Raw genomic sequence first — 18732 nt, forward strand, 5'->3', positions numbered from 1 at the left:
TATCCCCCCTCACCCCTCCCCCAGGTTGTCAGTCTGTTGGTGGCCATACTGTGGCACTGGGGCTGGACCTTAACCCTTCACAGGACCTTTTTTTTTCTCTTTTTTTCCATTATTTTTTAAATTTATTTTCAGCATAACAGTATTCATTATTTTTGCACCTCACCCAGTGCTCCATGCAATCCGTGCCCTCTATAATACCCATCACCTGGTACCCTGACCTCACACCCCCCGCCCCTTCAAAACACTCAGATTGTTTTTCAGAGTCCATACTCTTTCATGGTTCACCTCCCTTTCCAATTTCCCCCAACTCCTTTCTCCTCTCTAACTCCCCATGGACCTTTTATTGCTCCATCCACTGCCATAGAGGATAAGCTGGCGGTCTGCTGCCCTCCCACGTGCTTGTCCCTCCAGGGCACAGACGAGTCCTCTCTCTGCGCATGGCCAAGGGCTGAGCTGCTGTGGGCTCCCGGGTGCTGGCTTCTCGCTTTGTGCGGCCCCGGCACTGGCCAGTGGAACTGGGTCTGTCTGTGCAGTCTGGGGACAGGAGGCTTTTCCCTTTAGACCAGACAGGGTGGTGCTTATTTTGTCCCACTTCCGCTATGCAAGGACCTGGTCACCACCTCTTTCTATGCCTTTTCTCCTTCCCTCAAACAAATAACTCCCCACAGGCAAACCAAAAGATTCCAGACTGATTGTGGCCTTCGACAGCAGTACTTACCTTTGTGAGGAGAGAACTGGACAGGACCGCGTCACAAATCATGGCATTCTTTCAGGCACGATGGGGAGATCCCTGGGGGCAGGAGGTTCTTTCTAAAATTCCTTAAATGACATCTCACAACTTAGGCAAGGCCAAACATATGTGGCTGAAAGGGAAGTCTAGCTTTCTGGCACACCTCCTCGTAGGTGAAGCAAGGAGGTGTGACCATATTAATCTGAAGGGCAATTTAGAATCTCAGAATAGAGAAAGCATGAAACCCAGAATATCTTTAATCAAAGCTGATTCTCTAGGAATTGCAGTTGCTTTTATTCAGCTACAGGTGTGGGAGACACCCCTTCCTCCCATGGACTTCTGACAGGTAAATGTTAATCTTCGGTGTTTGTAATTATGGTAATTGGCACATGTGAACATTGTCGCTGGCATCCATTGTTATCTCCTGGTACTCCAGCACAAAGAATCATTAACTTAGTAGGTGGCACACTCCTTTTCATTTATCGGTGCCCTTCCCCCTCCCCCTCTTGAAAGCAGGTGTAATTATTCTCCTGTAAAAGTACTCCTCCCTCTACTGTCCCTAGCTAAATTCATCTGCCTTTCAGTGAGCTCAACCTTCCAGTGACGATTTCTGCCTCTTCCCTTCCCCTCCTCACCTAAATTCTCCAGACTCTGCCCTAGCTTGACCACCCAGGAAACTGTCTAGATTATACATTATGAAATTTGATTATAGTTGATTAAACACATTGTTAAATATTGCCCTGACTTGTTCTCAGTTTTCTTTCTGAAAGTATAATCTTCTGAACTAGGCTGTGCGTATCAAGAGGGCAGGGACCATATTCATTAATCCTAGGTTTAATAAGATGTATTAATAAGATTAATATGATGCTTAATAAATTTTTGTTTAATAGACAGGTATCGAGATGAAAGTTTATTGTTGAGAAACAGGATAGTTCCACCTCTTCATCTTTTGATGAACATTTCCCCGAGTTTCAGCTCTGTGCCAAGACGACGTGCTGGGCTGTGTCAAGTATATCAAATATGAAGTAGACAAAGTCCTACTCTAATTTGTAGGGAGAGAATGCATTCACACAGCTCACCACACAGCTCATCACATGGCTCACAGCGTAAATGCCTCAGAGTGTTGGACGCAAAGAGCCTTAAAGTTCAGAGGGGCAACAAGAGAGCTTGTATGGCTGGTTGTCGAGGAAACTTCAGGAAAATGGCATCTGAGCAGGGCCTCTGGGTATAGGAAAGATTTCAGAAGGTGAAGATGGAGGCAGAGGGAATGGTATAAGCAAAAGTACAGGGATGTGAAATAAGTACTAAAACTTGGGAAACCAAGCAACTCATTTTGATTGCAGTAATGTAATAAAAGTAATAATATCTGACATTTATTAAGAGCCTACTGTATGCATGGTATCATGCTTTATGTACTTTATCCCATCCTCCCAATAACACATGAGGTATGTGCTGTTGATACTCCCATTTTGTGGATGGGGAAGCAGAGGCTCAGGTAATTTACCCAAGGTCTTAGCACTACCAAGTTGGGGTCTGACTCCAGAGTCACACAATTCCATCTCATGCGTAGTATGGAAGGAAGTGAGAAGATTGGGAAGGTTGTTTGGCAGATGACTTTAAATTGTGCCTTGAATGTTAGGACTCAGTTTGGTAAGTAATGGAGGGTTGCTGATGATTATTGAACAGGGAAGCCACCCAATGAAAGTCAGCCTTTAGGAAGATTAATATGGGGGTTGGAGGTAAGATGGATTGGAGGGAACGAACAGAGAAGGAAAGAACAGGAGGAAGTGAAAGCAAGTGGGGGATGAAAACTCAAATACTGAACTGAGCAGTTCGAATGGAATATTAGCAATTGTTGTGGAGACATTTTAGAAGTAGATTCTGCAGGGCTTGGTGACCTGGTGAAGTGGAGGGTGAAGGAAGGAGTGGACAGTGACTCCAAGGCATCAAGCTGAGCCCCAAGGAAATGGCAGCAACATGGCCAGGTGCCAGGAGGCAGGCAGAGCTGGTTCAAGATGGCTCCCTTTGCGTGGTCAGTAGCGTTGGTGGAACTACAGTGGACTGTATTTTGGTGGTTGCGTGTAACAGGTGGGGGAGATGCTGGTCTGGTGAGGTTACAGCTGAGGGTATGGATTGGGAATCCTTCAGAGTGAAGCCAAGAGAGAGAGAACTGAACCAGGGAGACAGAGGAAAGAGAAGAGGAGAGAGAGCCCAGGGGGTCCTAGATAGGATTTTGGGGAAGAACCGGAGAAAGACAAGTCACAGAAGGCAAAAGAGGGACTGGTCCATGAGGAGGGAGACTGAGAGGACATCACAAAAGCCAATGCTAGGACTTTTCAAGGCACAAGAACGGTCAGAAGCATCAAGTACTATGGAAAGTCACAGAGGAAGAGGACTGAATTGCTTTGGCAACTGGGGGGGGGGTCAATAGATCTAATGCTAGAGGATGAGATACACATATTATGGCATGTGTAAACGGAGCAATATTCTGCAGACATTAAAAACCAGGCTTTCTAAGAATATGTAAGGATTTGGCAATGAACAGAATGTTAACATATACTGGGGTGTTTTCCTGTGCTTCCTGCCAGGCGCTCCTGCTTTTGTTGAGCTGAGCAGAGTTAAAGGCGGCACTGAGAACTTCAAAAGCCTTCATTGCTTGCTAATAGAAAGGGCTGAGAACAATGTGCATGAAGGATCAGGGAAGATGAGGAAGAGGGCAGGAGGAAGCAAGAGCGACAGGTGGTGAAGAAGACAGAAGAGCCAAGGAAGGGCAGAGAGCTTGTCAGTAGGAGGGAAGACATGGCTTTCGTTGGTGAGAGCTATGGAAGATATAAAGGTCTGCTGATGTTTGCCATGTTTCAAAGAATGTGATTCCTTATGTGCTTTATTGGAAAATTTGAGACAAAAATATAAATTTATTTTTAATGACTTTTTGGTTGTTACATAGATGAGTCCTTTTTTTTTTTTTTTAAAGGCATTTTCAGGTCCCTGCATGTCTCAGTTGGTTAAGTGGATTTAGCTCAGGTCATGATCTCAGGGGTCATGGGATCAAGGCCCATGTTGGGCTCCATGCTCAGTGGGGAGTCTGCTTGAGATTCTCTCTCCTTTTGTGTCTCCCTCTGTCTCTTCTCCTGCTCGTACTCTCTCTCTAAAAACAATACATAGGGGCACCTGGGTGCCTCAGTGGGTTAAAGCCTCTGCCTTCAGTTCAGGTCATGATCCCAGCCAGGGTCCTGGGATCGAGCCCCACACGGAGCTCTCTGCTCAGCGGCGAGCCTGCTTCCCCTTCTCTGCCTGACTCTCTGCCTACTTGTGATCTCTGTCTGTCAAATAAATAAATAAAATCTTTTTAAAAAATACATAAATCTTTCTAAAAAAGTTTAAAAAAGCATTTCATGATGGAAAATTTCAAACATCCATAAAAATAGAGAAAATAGTTTGATGCACCTAATTCACCCTTCCCTCAGCTTTACCAGTTACTAGTACATGACTAGTCTGTTTCACCACATACCTCACATGCTTCTCCCTCTCCATATCATCTATAAATATTCCAGTAGCTAAGTCTAAAATAAATGTTCTTTGAATATAAACATAGTACCTATGTCACACTTAGAAACTACCAATAATTTCATAGGTTACCAAATATTCAGAGTTCACAGTTCTCAATTGTCTTATAATATTTTAAAAGTTTATTTAAATTGGGATCCAAAGCCCTCATGTTGCAATTCTTTGTTCCTTGTTTTTTCTTTTCTTTTTTTTTTTTTCCCTGACGAAATCCGCTGGGTGGATTTTGCTGATGGTTTTCCATGGTGGTGTCATTTAACATGTTCTTATGTCTCTTTTATGTAGGTAAATAATTTTGTGTCTGGGTGGCTTTTATTTTCTTCTTTATATCTTTTCATATTTTTCAAGTTTTCTACTCATCACTCCTTATTTTTATATTCAGAACTTAAGAAGTTTAAGAAAAAAATTAAGATAGCTTTAGTAAAAATCTTTCTTAAAAGAATAGATTCAGAAATTCGGCATTGATGGGGCTCAGTCAGTTAGACATTTGACTCTTGGTTTCAGCTCAGGTCGTGGCATCGAGCCCTGAGTCAGGCTCCATGCTCATTGTGGAGTCTGCTTGTCCCTCTCCCCACTCCTCCCTGTGCTCATGCTTTCTCTCTCAAACAGATAACTAAACCTTAAAGGAAGAAAGAAAGAAAAAAAGAAAGAAAGAAAGAAAGAAAGAAAGAAAGAAAGAAAGAAATTAGACATTGATGGAACAATGGTGATATTCTAATAAAGTCTGTAGAAACATTAATATTTTGCTTTTGATAAATGTACTATGGTTCTATAGGATATTACTATTTGGGGTGGCTAAGTAAAGGGCATATAGGACTCTTTTCACAATATTTGTAACTTTTCTGTAAGTCTGAATTTACTTCAAAGGAACAGCTAAAAATTTGAAAGAGGAATTTCAGTAGAATTACAGAGATTGAAGCTAGCTTCTAGGGAATTAAGAAATAAAGGGAGACAAGAAAGAACATGTTGCAACATCTGGCCATTAAAAAATGTGAAGTTAGGAAGTAGCTCAAGGGAGTAGCAAGATTACAATAGCTTTTAAATATTTTGGAGGAGGAGAGGGGTGCCTGGATGGCTCAGTCAGTTGAGTGTCCAACTCTTGATTTCAGTTCAGGTCTTGATCTTGGGGTTTTGAGTTCAAGCTCTGAACTGGCTTTACACTGGGCATGGAATTACTTAAAGAAAAAAAGGAAAGACTGGAGGAGACCTGAGCTTTCTGGCAGGAAAGCCAGTGGAATTTGAAGATATAAAAGTAAAATCTCTTGTATGTATTTAAAATTTTCTATAATAAGTCTTTTAAATAAATTAATTAATTGATGTTATTATGAGGGGTAGGAGCCAGAACAGAGATAGGTTTAAATGGACAAGGAAATAAAAACCTCACCTCTTTCTCTGAAACAGGAGGAATCCAGGAGAGGATGGATGTAGCCAGAGAGAAATTCCCAGGCAAAGAGAAACAGTTGAGGCAGACTTTTTGCCTAACAGGAAAATGGAAATGACGTTCTCTGGTGAAAGTGAGAGACATGGGGACGAAATGGAAGACCTGTTGATCCTAGAAATTTTTTGCATGGGCTGGAGAGAAACAACAGTAAGCCAATTCCAGATGGATAACCATGGGAGCAGGGAGGGCCCAGATGAAGTAGGGGAGTGGAAATGCTTAGCAGGCCCTGTGGTACAGTTGTGATACTTTCTCCAGCAAAACTTGGCAGTCCTGGGGTGAGCAGATGGCAGGTCACCTGGTGTGAGGGTTGGTGTTGGGAGCATTGGCAGGTAAAAGGGCCAAGGGGGCCAAGGATGTTAGCAAAGGCAGCACTGAATGGCTGGAGGCCAAGAGCTCTGTGGTAGACTTGCTTGTCCCTGGTCCCACGGGATTACATCAATCATCACGCCTTCGACCTTGATATGTAGAGTTCTTGGATATTCTTTGTTTAGCCAAGGGGGATAGTTGTTTTGGCAAAGGCCAGGTCATAAAATGACAGAGCCAGGGTTTACCTTGTTTGGAGGTTCCTCCACCTCCTGCAGCTCTGTTCTCTCTGGATGAGCCACTAGTGGGATGCTCATGGTTCCACAGAGATGAGTCTCCCTTCTCCTCTGTGGTTTTACTCACAGTCTGAGATTCTTGGCATTGATTACTTACTCACATGAGGAGAATGGGCATTTCTGTCCAGCGATTTCCAGTTAAAAGATTTGGTCCTTTGATTTCTCAGGTGAGTTCTGGGAACAAACTGAGCAATGACCCAGAAAAGCAACTCACACGCCCTCCTCAGTTAGAGAGCATCATGTGGTGTTAGATCCATTGCCTTACTCTGCAACCACTACTTCCAGGCCTCTCAGGAGGGTGGCTTTGGGGAACCATTCATCATGAAGAAGTGAAAAAAAGGTAATTCCAAACCAGGAGAACGTTTCTAAAAACATGGTGTATTAATTTGTTAGGACTGCCATAACAAAGTACCACACTTGGGTGGCTTTAATAACAGAAATTTATTTTCTCACAGTTCTAGAGGCCAGAAGTCCAAGATCAAGGTGTCGGCAGTGTTGGTTTCTTTTGAGGACTGTGAGGGAAGGGTCTATTCCAGGCCTCTTTCCTTGGATTGTAGGTGGCTGTCTTTTTCTTCCTTATGTGTGTCCATGCCAGAGCCCACATTTCCTCTTTTTATAAGGACACTGGTCATATTAGATCAGGACCTACCTTAATAATCTCATCCCAACTTAACTGATTATCTCTGCAATGACCCTATTTCCAAATAAGGTCACCTTTTGAGGCACCAGGGGTTAGGACTTCAATATATGAATTTGGGGGTGGGGCACAATTCAAACCACAACAGATGGGTTGGCCTGGTGGTCCCTTCCTTGTCTCTTCTTCACCACTTCTGTCCTGTAGGCCCACATGTCCCCCTGCCTGGAGTAGTGAAATTGCTTCATGTGCATCCTGGTCTCCTGTCCCTCAAACTTGGTCCTCCTCGCATGTTGCTGTCAAATTCATCTTTCTAAAATTCCCACTTTTATCATGATTTCTCATTATAAACCATCCATGGTTCATTGTCTAAGGAACGTTTTCCAGTTTGTTGGAATCATGGGGCAAGTTTAAAGGACTACACATTTCTGGGCTCTCTTCTCGGACATTCTGATGTATAAGGTCTGACATTTTTTTAAGCTCCCCAGGTGATCTTCATCATGAGATGCACTGACATGGAGAATAGCCTCAGACTCCCCACAGTCTGACCCAATGTCATTATCCTCTAGAACCCTCTGTTCTACTTATTAGACCCCAATATATATCTTCAGGTTGGACCACTTGAGGAGGCCCTGCTTGCCCCTCCTCCAGCCACCTCTAGTTCTCAAGTTCCACCTTTTGTGTGCAGTCTCCCTACCACTCCGTCCCTCTGCTACTTCCCCGTCTTTGACCTCTGGTATCTTCCTGTCTGTCTTAGTCACTAGGCAGAGAGCTCCACCTTATAAATGGTGAATGGATCACAAAATGCCAAGGCTGGGAGCACCCTAGAGACCAGATGTGTCTCAAAGGCCCTCAGGGGTCCAAAGAGGAAACTGAGGTCCCTACATGATTTGTTCAGGGTCACACAGTTCAGGGTGTGACTCCAAACAGAAGGATTGAATAAAACCCTTAGACTTCTTAACACTTCCCCTACCCCACACAGCCAGTCAGTCATGGGAGAAAGCAAATTTGTTCTCTAAAGAGGCTGAGCTGAGGCGGCTTTGGAGCTGAGGACTTAGAGCCGGGCACCTACTGAAGAGTGGAATTAGGTGAGAGACCACGTACCGAGCAGGCCTCCCTTCCCTAGTACACTGTCAGCAGAAATATCTGAAACAAAAAACTGGGTCACTTCTATCTGGAGAAACCGACCAGTCTAAGAGGAAATACTGACAGAGAAGATTGATCAACAAATGGCTGGTTTCCAACAAGCCCTGCCCATGCACACTGAGCTGTCAGTCAGCCTTTGGTCCTCTCACTTTCGCATGTGAATAAACAGTCACGATCACCAGAGGCCCAAACAAACAAAAGAATATCACAGAAATAAGGAAGATCCTATGGTCCAGACAAGAGTACAAAAAAGGAAAACAGTTTTTATGTAAGGGACTGGGAGACTGAATAGCATAAGACTGTTCAAGAGCAAGTTGGAAATTAGAAGACAATGGAAGAATACCTTCAATATTCTACAGAAAATAGTTTTTGACTTAGATTTCCTTTCCTAGACAAACCATCCATCGAGTCTGAAAATAGGCTAATTCAGACAGGCAAAAGGCTTATCTCCCATGTATACTTTCTAAGGAAGATGGTACAGGATATGACCCTCTAAAACAATTAAACCAGAAAGAGGAAGACTGGGATTGAGGAAGCAAGGGATTTACACAAAAGAGAAGACTCTCCGGGTGATGGGGAACGACTAGGCAGCCGGCCTCAAGAAGCAGCAGCTAGACTGGAGCAGAGGGTATAGGGCTTCAGGAAGAAAAAAAGTAGAAGAACTGATGGATCATCTCATACATCTGACCAAGGAAAAATTGTACTGAAAGGCCGGGACAGAATATGGGAAGACTTAACCACAGGAATAAAGAGACTAATGATGAAAACATCGGTAGGAGGACAGAGGGCAGCAAGGAAGGACATAGCCAAGAAAAGAACTGAGCTGATCGACTCTCGATATGCTTAGCTGTATTGAAAGGAGGTTTATGGTCCTATGTGAGAATTTTGGGGATGAAATTGAGACATAGAAAATAAGGCAACAATCTAATCTAGGAAAAACAGAAAGCTGTACCAGAAAGGAAGAGTTATTGTGACACATTATTTGACTCAGCTGTGAACAATATTATAGATTAATGAGAACATAAACAATAGATATAGATTCAAACAAAAATTGAGCTATAACCATATTTTAAAGATTAGGGCATGATAAATGTGTATGTGTGTGTGCACTTGCACGTGCGCATGCACGCATGCACGCATGTGCCCATTATTGCGTGTCTCGGCTTCAAACCCAGCCTTCCACACTCTGACCTGCCAATGCTGGAGCTGCTGCTCTGCAAACTGCCTTTTTTCTTTGCTGGCTCTGTGTGAAGCTCTGTCAACAGGAAACTACAGTGAAGGTGCAGATCTGGAAGAGGAAAGAGTTTACACCTTCCCATCTTCCTCCTTCTCTCTAGTGTTCATTCATTCATACAATTATTCAACACAGATTGATTGAGTGACTTTTGTGTGCCAAGCACTGTTCTGAGTGTTTAGGACTTGCCGACAATGTTGCTGCCTCCATAGAACTTACCTTCTAGTGCAGAGAGATAGTAAACAATGTATATAATAAATAAATTACATAGTGTTGCAGAGAAAAAGAAAGAACAAAGAGTAAGTGTGGTTGGGAGTGCATAGGTGAGTATTATAATTTTATTTATTGAAAAATTTAAAAAATATTTTATTTATTTATTTGAGGGATGCCTAGGAGGCTCACGGGTTAAGCATCTGCCTTTGGCTCAAGTCATGATCCCAGGGTCCTGGGATCGAGTGCCATATCAGGTTACTTGTTTAGTAGGGAGCCTGCTTTTCCCTCTGCACCTTTTAATATTTAAAAAAAAAAATCTTTAAGGGGCACCTGGTTGGCTAAGTGGTAAAGCCTCTGCCTTCAGCTCAGATCCCAGAGTCCTGGGATCGAGCCCCGCATCAGGCTCTCTCCCTGCTCAGGAGGGAGCCCGCTTCTCTTCCTCTTTCTCTGCCTGCCTCTCTGCCTACTTGTGATCTCTGTCTGTCAAATAAATAAATAAAGTCTTTAAAAAAATCTTTAAAAAAGATTTTATTTATTTATTTGAGAGAGAGCATGCAAGAGAAAGAGCACAAGCAGGGAGAGAGACAGAAGGAGAAGGAGACTCCCTGCTGAGCAGCGAGCCGGATGTGGGGCTCAATCCCAGGACCCTGGGAGATCATGACCTGAGCTGAAGGCAGAAACTTAACTGACTGAGCCACCCAGATGCCCTGAGTATTGCAATTTTAAATAATGTGGTCAGGGTAGACTTCTTTGGGAAGTAGACATTTGAGTAAAGATGTGGCCTTACAATGAGAGCAGGTGTGTCATGTTCAAGGGGCAGCGCAGAGGGTGTGGGGTGGGCTGCAGTGAGTGAGGGAAAGCAATGGGAAAGCTGAAATTGCTTGTCCTTGGAAGAAGGGAATGGAGATGAGGTGGGTTTGGGCAGAAGGCTGCTTTTCTTTGTTAGGAGTCGTATATGATCATTTCACATTTTAAACCATGAACATGTATAACCTTGATAAAAATAAAAATTAAATTTTCAAGCAGTGAATCACAAAATGTGTTATCCTGAATTGGACCCTGGAACAGAAAAAGGACATTCCTGGCAAAGCTGGTGAAATTGGAATAAAGTTAATGATAATATATTAATATGGGTTTATTAGTTTGGACAAATATACCAGGTAAGGGAAGATGCTAACATTAGAATAAACTAGGTGAGAGATAATTCTCTGGATTATCTTTGTAACTTTTTGTAAATCTAGAATTATTCCAAAATAAAACATCTATTTAAAGAAAAAAAAAACCCTTTTAACAGAAAACTGAGTCAGGTGGCAAGCTGCTGCTCTTTACCTATCCCCAACTCCCAGCCCTGTTCTCCTTCTTGGGTTTGAAGAGTTGTTTATTTAACTGGTAGGAGGAGGTGACTTACCTGTGGTCCTGGGGTGATCCCAACATGGAAGGAAAAAGGTCAACAGGGAAGGTTTTGTGCCCCACACCCACGGAGCCTCCCATTCATGGATCTTTGGTGGAAGACATGCAGAAGCTGAGAAGCACAAACCAGGACAGAGGTGTTTATGCAGAAAAAACATGAATGTACAATTCCCCTAAGTTTTAAGAAAGCAGAGTCCCAAAAGTCTTCACAGGACTTCACATCTTGTTTAGTTTAAGTCTGACTCTAGTGAGCTGTAAAGTTCAAGGAGTGGCTTAAAAGTAGAAATAATTCCAGACCTTTGATTCAGTGGCTTTTTCCTCGCTTCAAAACTCCCTAAAATTTTTTGGTGGGAGTGTCTTTTTAGGTGTTGCTGAGAAGACATTGTCTTACGTCTGTGCTTTCCATGTAGTTTTACATTCTTCAGTTTATGATTACTAGAAAGTTGTTTAAAAATTTTCTAGATAATTATCTAATGTTAGGAAAAAAAAAAAACACCTTAATTTTTGGTGTCAATGCTCGGAGACTATCACCTTCTCCTCAGCTCCCTGGGGAGTCTTTTTCTAGTCTTGAGAAAATCCTTTTCTGTTCATGCTCATTCCCCATATTCTGCTCTCATCCACAAGCTGTCTCCTCTCTCTGGTACTTATATTTTGGGAACTAAAGTGTGGAAAGTGTGGAAGAAAGAAAGGGTGTTGTACCCTATTTTTGTTTCCTGTCCTGCTGTATACCTCGCCTTAGATGGAGCAGGGCAATCCTTAAATTGGGGTGAAAGGAAAAGGGAAAGAAAATGAGACAGAAAAAAGTGACATTTCAACATATTATCCAGCCACATTTGGTCGATCCTTCTGGCACTCAGGAATCTGCCTGCTGTATTTTCTGGAATCGTAAGCAGCTAAGTGATGATGAGTAATTAGCACGCAGGAGTTTGTCTTGATTTTATTTGTTTTCTTCACACCTCTTAAAAATTACATAAGAAACTAGTGTTCATTGCAGAAAAACTGTTCTAAAAAGGCAAAATATTGGGCACCTGGGTGGCTCAGTTGTTTAGGTGACTGCATTCAGCTCAGGTCATGATCCCAGAGTCTTGAGATCAAGTCATGCATTGGGCTTCCTGCTCAGGAGGGAGATTGTTTCTCCCTCAGACCTTCCCCCTTTCATGTTCTCTCTCTCATTCTCACTCTCTCAAATAAGTAAATAAATAAAACCTTAAAAAAAGATGAAATATTGAAATAAATGAAAAAAATCACTTGTAATCTCAGGAGTAATCACCCTGTGCAACATAATCCCCAATCACTCAAAGAAATCAATACACGTAGAGAAACAGAAACAAGAGATAAAGTCCTGGAAACGCGTGAACCTCCAGCTCCAGAAACTTCTGAGACTCAATGTTTGTGGCTTGGTGGTTTCATGTTTGGCCCATGGGTGCCACAACCCTTTTGGTTGTAAGTGACAGAAACCCAACTGGCATGAATAGAAACAATGTCAGGTCACCTGGGTGGTTCAGTCAGTTTAGCTCAAGTCACAATCCCAGCGTCCTGGGATCAAACTCCATGTCAGGCTCAGCAGGGAGTCTGCCTCTCTCTCTCTCTCTCTCATAAATAAATAATTATTTATTTATATAATAATAAATAAATAAATTATTTATAATTTATATAATTAAAATAAATTTATATAATTAAAATAATAAATTATTTTTATTTAGTTCTCATCAATAAAATCTTAAAAAAATACAAAAGAAATAATGTTTGCTTAGGTGGCATAATTTGAATACTGGCGCTCTCATGGTCTTTAGCATATTACCTAACCTTTTAAAGTCTGTGTTTCCTCTTCTTGAAAATGGTACCCATCTTCTTGAGAAGTTGCAGAGTTTGAACGAAATAGGGCGTGTTCCTGATGCACGGTCCCACGGCATAAGTGGCATCTGGTATCAGCGGTAATTGAACAGTATGTGGTGTCCGCAGGTTGTGTTGCTAGCCTGTTGTTACTAACAGAAGCTGGAAGGCAGGAGACAAGGAGTGAGACAGGAGCGTCCCTTCTACATGTCCACTCTGTCGTGCATTCTTCCATGTCCCGCTGCACACATTGCTGGTGTGGACAGCCTCGTGGCTGACACCCTCCTCCACCACGAGCTCCCCAGGGAACTTCCACAGCGCCCTGAGTATGAGTGACTGTTTCTTGACAACTGGGCAGGACCCTGTAGCCCAAGTTCGGGAGAACTCCAAACTTACTCCCTCATGAAGGGAGGTTTTGCCCCAGATTGTCTGGGGAACCGAGAGCTCTGCGGTTTGGGACGGTGGATCCCAGCATCCTAGGACGCGGAGAATCCTGTAAGACACCATTGAGTTTAGGGGTGCTCTTTCTAAAGAGGGTAAACTTACTGTGTTTGTGTCCTATGTCCGCCTTTTTGTCCTTTTTGGTCAGGACAGATCCATTTGAGGGGTGGTATTTTGGGTCTAGGTAGTAAATATGTCATGAAAAACAAGCCAGTCTGGTAAAAAACCTCTTCAGAAATAATTACTTTATTTATTTATTTATTTGACAGAGAGAGGGAGATCACAAGTAGTCAGAGAGGCAGGCAGAAAGAGAGGGGGAAGCAAGTTCTTTGTTGAGCTGGGAGCCCGATGCGGGACTCGATCCCATGACCCTGAGATCATGACCTGAGCTGAAGGCAAAGGATTAACCCACTGAGCCACTCAGGTGCCCCCGGAAATAATTACTTTAAACTCTACTTTATAGATCTTCAACTGTGCTTACTGAACAGCCGAAGTCTCTAAATGGGATTGCTACTGACACACAGCCAGGGACTAGGACGCTCTGGTCTGTAGGGCCAACACATGTCAATGTCTCAACTAGAATTTGTGATGAACTAAGGTACAAATAATCCTACCTGGCTTGCGATGGCCTCGGTGAAAATCTAGCCTCAAGAAGGGACGTGTTGTTTCTCATCCCGTCCCGGGTTCAGGCTGAGGAGGCCACAAGGTGCTTCTCTTCCTAGGCGCTGTAGCCCAGGTAAAGCTCACACCTGTGTGAATCGTGGGCTTGTGATCTAAGCAGACAGGTTTTTCCCAAGTATGGCTAACTGAGTCACAAACGATAGCACCCCACCCAACCCATTTGTGTTTTTTTTTTGCTCTTCCAAAATAAAAATCTCCATTAAAACCAAACAGCAATTAAACAATTTCTAATCTTCACCATACAAACGAGGCAACCTGCAATTTAGAGCCAGATTTAAAGAGACAGGCACATCTCTTAGTTCTTTTCCCACCCATCTGCTTTGCTAGCTGGGAATCTTTGTTTAATCTGACTCCAGGTCTTTGTCTGTGTCTGAGAAAAACACCCAGCATCTTCTGCCACTTCTCCGTGCCCCAGTTGCCACTTCAGGAACCCCGATCAGTGCCCTTAAAGTTGTAATTTAAAGCTTTTGGGAGGCCCAGGCTCTCTCTGTGAGAGACAGTTATCAGCTCTCATTATCAAAACCACTCATTCCCTCTTTGTTGCTCTGTGTAATAGAGAAAGCAGCTTCCTGCTCCTGGTGACTTGACAAAACTGAACGGGGGTGGGGGGGTGGGGGGGCGGGGGGGGATTAGGGCCGTCTTTGTGGCAGGTGTGCACAGCAGGGTCCTTCTCAACCACCCCCCACCCCCAACCCGTTACAATTGAGAGTCACTGGTTTCCCTTTTCAAAGGGGCTGGTGTGCGTTGCCTCATCACAGGGCAGAGAAGAGCTTACATCAGTCCAAATCAGTGGATCTTCCTGCCCTTGAAAATTTCCAGACCACTTCCACCACAGCCATATTAATTTCCAGAAATCACTTTTCACACTTCTCTGAGACAAACACACATAGCTTCAAACGTTAAGCAATGCCAAAGGCTCATGAGGCAAAACAGTTGTCTCCCGCCCCATCTTACTCAAACTATTTTTTTAGTTTTTTCTCCTGTACTATTTATCTATTTTTTTTCCCCCTATGTGATACGCATATATTGTTGGTTTGAGTTGTGAGTTTTCAACTTACCTGTTGGCTTTCTCATCATTTAAATGAGTTATCTTGCTGTCTTTCAATCTCTCTGCCAATGGTGTTATTTTTGGTTAAATCTCTTTTCAGTATTTAGGTTATCATGTCTGTGTAAATACTGTTTATTGCAAAGCCAAGGACTATATTGTAATTATGCTTCCTTTCTTAAAAAATTTTTGGTATCATTAGGGTTAATAATTGCTCCCCTTTCCCCACTTAAATGTCTTGGTTCCAAATGGATGGCTTCTTAACATGATTGTAGCTAAATGTATCAGATAACTTCCCCTGGTAGCTTCAGATAACCTTTCTGCCTCCCAGGTCCTGCTCTAAGCTGACTTGGTCACTCTCTGGGCTGGCGGCACAGCAGTGGCTCTGGAAATTTCCATCCTGGAAATCCCCCTTTGACTCTCAACTGTGTTTGATCCCATTTCCTGAATCCCATGTCTTTCTCTTTCTTTTTCTTTTGTGCATTAACCCCCTTTGTTTTCATGAATCACATTCTTAAATAGCTTCCTGAGGGCAAAAAAGGCATGGAAGAAAAGTCCTTTGAGATTTTCAAGACTGAATTTTTCTTTATCCTCGCCCTTGGTAATTAATTCATCTGGGTATAGAATTGTAGACTCAAAATGATATTTTTCGGGGCACCTGGGTGGCTCAGTGGGTTGAGCCGCTGCCTTTGGCTCAGGTCATGATCTCAGGGTCCCGGGATCGAGTCCCGCATCGGGCTCGCTGCTCGGCGGGGAGCCTGCTTCCTCCTCTCTCTCTCTCTCTGCCTGCCTCTCTGCCTACTTGTGATCTCTCTCTGTCAAATAAATAAATAAAATCTTTAAAAAAAAAAAGATATTTTTCCTTAGAATTCTGAAAGCATTGCTCCATGTTTTCTAGCTTCCTGTATTATTGCTGAGACGTGACCATTCTTATTGCTGATTATTTTGATGTAAACTTTTTTTTCCCTGGTGTTTTGAAATGTTATCTTGATATGGATTGTGTTTTTAGTGCTGACATTTCCTGGGTTCTTTTAATCTAGAAATTCAAGTCTTTTGTTTACTAATATTTTTTCTTAAATTATTTGAAAATTCCTTTCTCATTTATCTGTTTTCTCTTTTTAGAATTCTTTTTTTTTTCTTTCTAGGATGCTTATTAATTCTTATAGGGCTCCTTGAATTAATCTCCTAATTGTCTGGCATTCCTGATCATTCTATCCTAATTTCTAGCTCATTCTCTCTCTCATTATTATTTTGTTCTGTTTTCTGGGAGATTCCCTTGAATTTATATTCCATCCCTCCTATTGATTTTCCCCCAACCTTAGCTATTGCATATTTAATTTTCAGGTGTTCTTATAGGTTTCCTACTTCCTCTGCCCATTCTATTAGAATCCTCTTCTTGTTATTATCTCTTCCAAACACTGAATACAATTTTCGTTCCTGAAGTTCTTTTCTTCTTGATCTTTTCTCTAAGTCTCAGTTTCTTGTGTATTTGTTCTGGTCTTTGTTTTTTACTTTTGGGGACTTTTTCAATGTCTGTGGATTCTTAGCTGCTCATTAATGTTTGAGTCAATTACTAAAATGCTGGTGGGGGGGGTTTCTGTGTGCATTGGTAGGGTTTTCTTCTGGTGATCTTCACTGTAGGACAGTGGTTCTCATTAGGGATAGCTCCTAGGAACATTTTGAAAAGTTGTGAAGATTTTTAGTAATCACAGTTATTGGGGGACTGTGGCATAAGAAATATACATGTATTTGGTTTTTGCCCTCTAGAGTTCCTAGAGCTCTTATAATTTCCTGAATAATAGTAGTGCTATGAGTGTCTTACACAGAGTTCCTAAATCCCTTGATTTATTTCCTGGTGATAGGAACATTTTTTGTTCTAATGAGGTACCTCTTGTTGGGTTCCTGGGCAGAATAGGAGCTGGCCATCAGAAAGGCCAAGTCATGATTAGAAGCTTGGAACTTTCAGCCCTACTTCTTTTCCTCTGTGAAGGAATGAGGGGCTAGAGATTGAGTTTAAAAACTGTCATGTCTTAATGATGAAGCCTCCATTAAAATTCCCAACCGAGAGTATGTTGAATACTTCTGGGTTGGTGTATACATTGAGGTGTTGGGTGAGTCATGCACCCCAACCTCCACTGAAACAGAAGCTCCTGTGCTCAGGACCTTCTAGACCTCACCTTACGTACCTCTTCATCTTATTGTTCATCTATATTCCTTATCATATCTCTTATAATACACAGGTAAATGTAAGCGAATGTTTCTTCAAGTTTTGTGAGCTACATAGCAAATTATCAAACCTGAGGAGGGGGTTGTGGGAAGTCTAATTTATAGCTGATTGGTCAGAAGTAGAGTTGACAGCCTGGGACTTGTGACTGGTATCTAAAGTGGGGACAGTCTTGTGGGATTGAGTCCTTAATCTGTGGAGGATATGTATTAACTTTGGGTAGTTAAGTATCAAAATTGAATTGTAGGATACCCAGTTGATATATACCTGAAAAATTAGAAAATTTGACTCATTTGGTGTCAGGAGTATTGCAAGTGTAGAGGAATCAAGTTTTTTTTAAAGGTCTACCAGGGTCTAGTATGTGGGGTCAGGTGGGCTAGTTGGCTTGCCAGATACTTCCATACAATAAAGATTGCCACATGTGAAGGGTTGGCAGATAAAATAAAGAACACCCAGTTAAAATTAAATTTCAGGTAAACAAAAAAAATTTTTTTTTTGTATCAGTATGTTTCAAATATTGCTTTTCTCCCATCTGGCAACCCTATCTGTGTTCTGCTTCACTTAATGATTTGATCTAGGATATATAAACACAAATAAATTTTTTTACATGGATTTAAGATACCTTGAGATTTCTATAAAATTGCATTTCCAAGAATGCAACGACCACCTAAATTAAGGGGACACTGGGCTTAGCTTTGTTTAAAACTTAACCAAGGGCTCTTTACCATTTAGAAGGACATATCACTGACAACAGCCCTGCTTGTGATCAAATATGCTGATATTAGTCTGCAAGTAATTGTCTTACTCCTGGGGATCCAAATATACCAATGTAGACCTCATTTTAAGATGACAGATATAAAAAAATGTAAAAAAATATAATGAAAGAGGGTGCCTAGGTGGCTCAGTTGGTTAAGCATCTGCCTTTAGCTCGGGTTGTGGTCCCAGGGTTTTGGGATCGGAGTCCTGCATGGGGCTCCCTGCTCAGCGGGGATCCTGCTTCTCCCTCTGCCTCTGACTCTCCTCCGTGCTTGAGTCCTTTCTCTCGCAAATAAATAAATAAATAAAATCTTTTAAAAATATATATAATGAAGGAAGTCTCAGCAAAATTCAGCTGAATATTGTGTAACTTATCTTAAATCCAAGCTTATTCATTGTAAAAAGATGAAAATATCCACTATTATGTTGCCCATGTGCTTTCACAGTGCAACACAGTTAATTGTATCATAATTACTTTTCTTCTCTTTCTCCTTTGTAAGGGCACTATAATGATTTTTTTAAAATTATGTGTAGGTTGATTATTTTAACTGAATTTCACTTCTGTTCGTAAAGGGGATATTTCAAAATACTTATAAAAGGGGCACCTGGGTGGCTCAGTGGTTTTAAAGCCTCTGCCTTCAGCTCAGGTCATGTTCCCAGGGTCCTGGGATTGAGCCCCACATCGGCCTCTGTGCTCAGCAGGGAGCCTGCTTCCTCCTCTCTCTCTGCCTGCCTCTCTGCCTACTGTGATCTCTATCTGTCAAATAAATAAAATAAAATA

The sequence above is a fragment of the Mustela putorius genome, unplaced genomic scaffold (genome assembly GCF_011764305.1).
Source record: "Mustela putorius furo isolate JIRA1106 unplaced genomic scaffold, ASM1176430v1.1 tig00000281_pilon_pilon_pilon, whole genome shotgun sequence".
Lineage (NCBI taxonomy): Eukaryota > Metazoa > Chordata > Mammalia > Carnivora > Mustelidae > Mustela > Mustela putorius.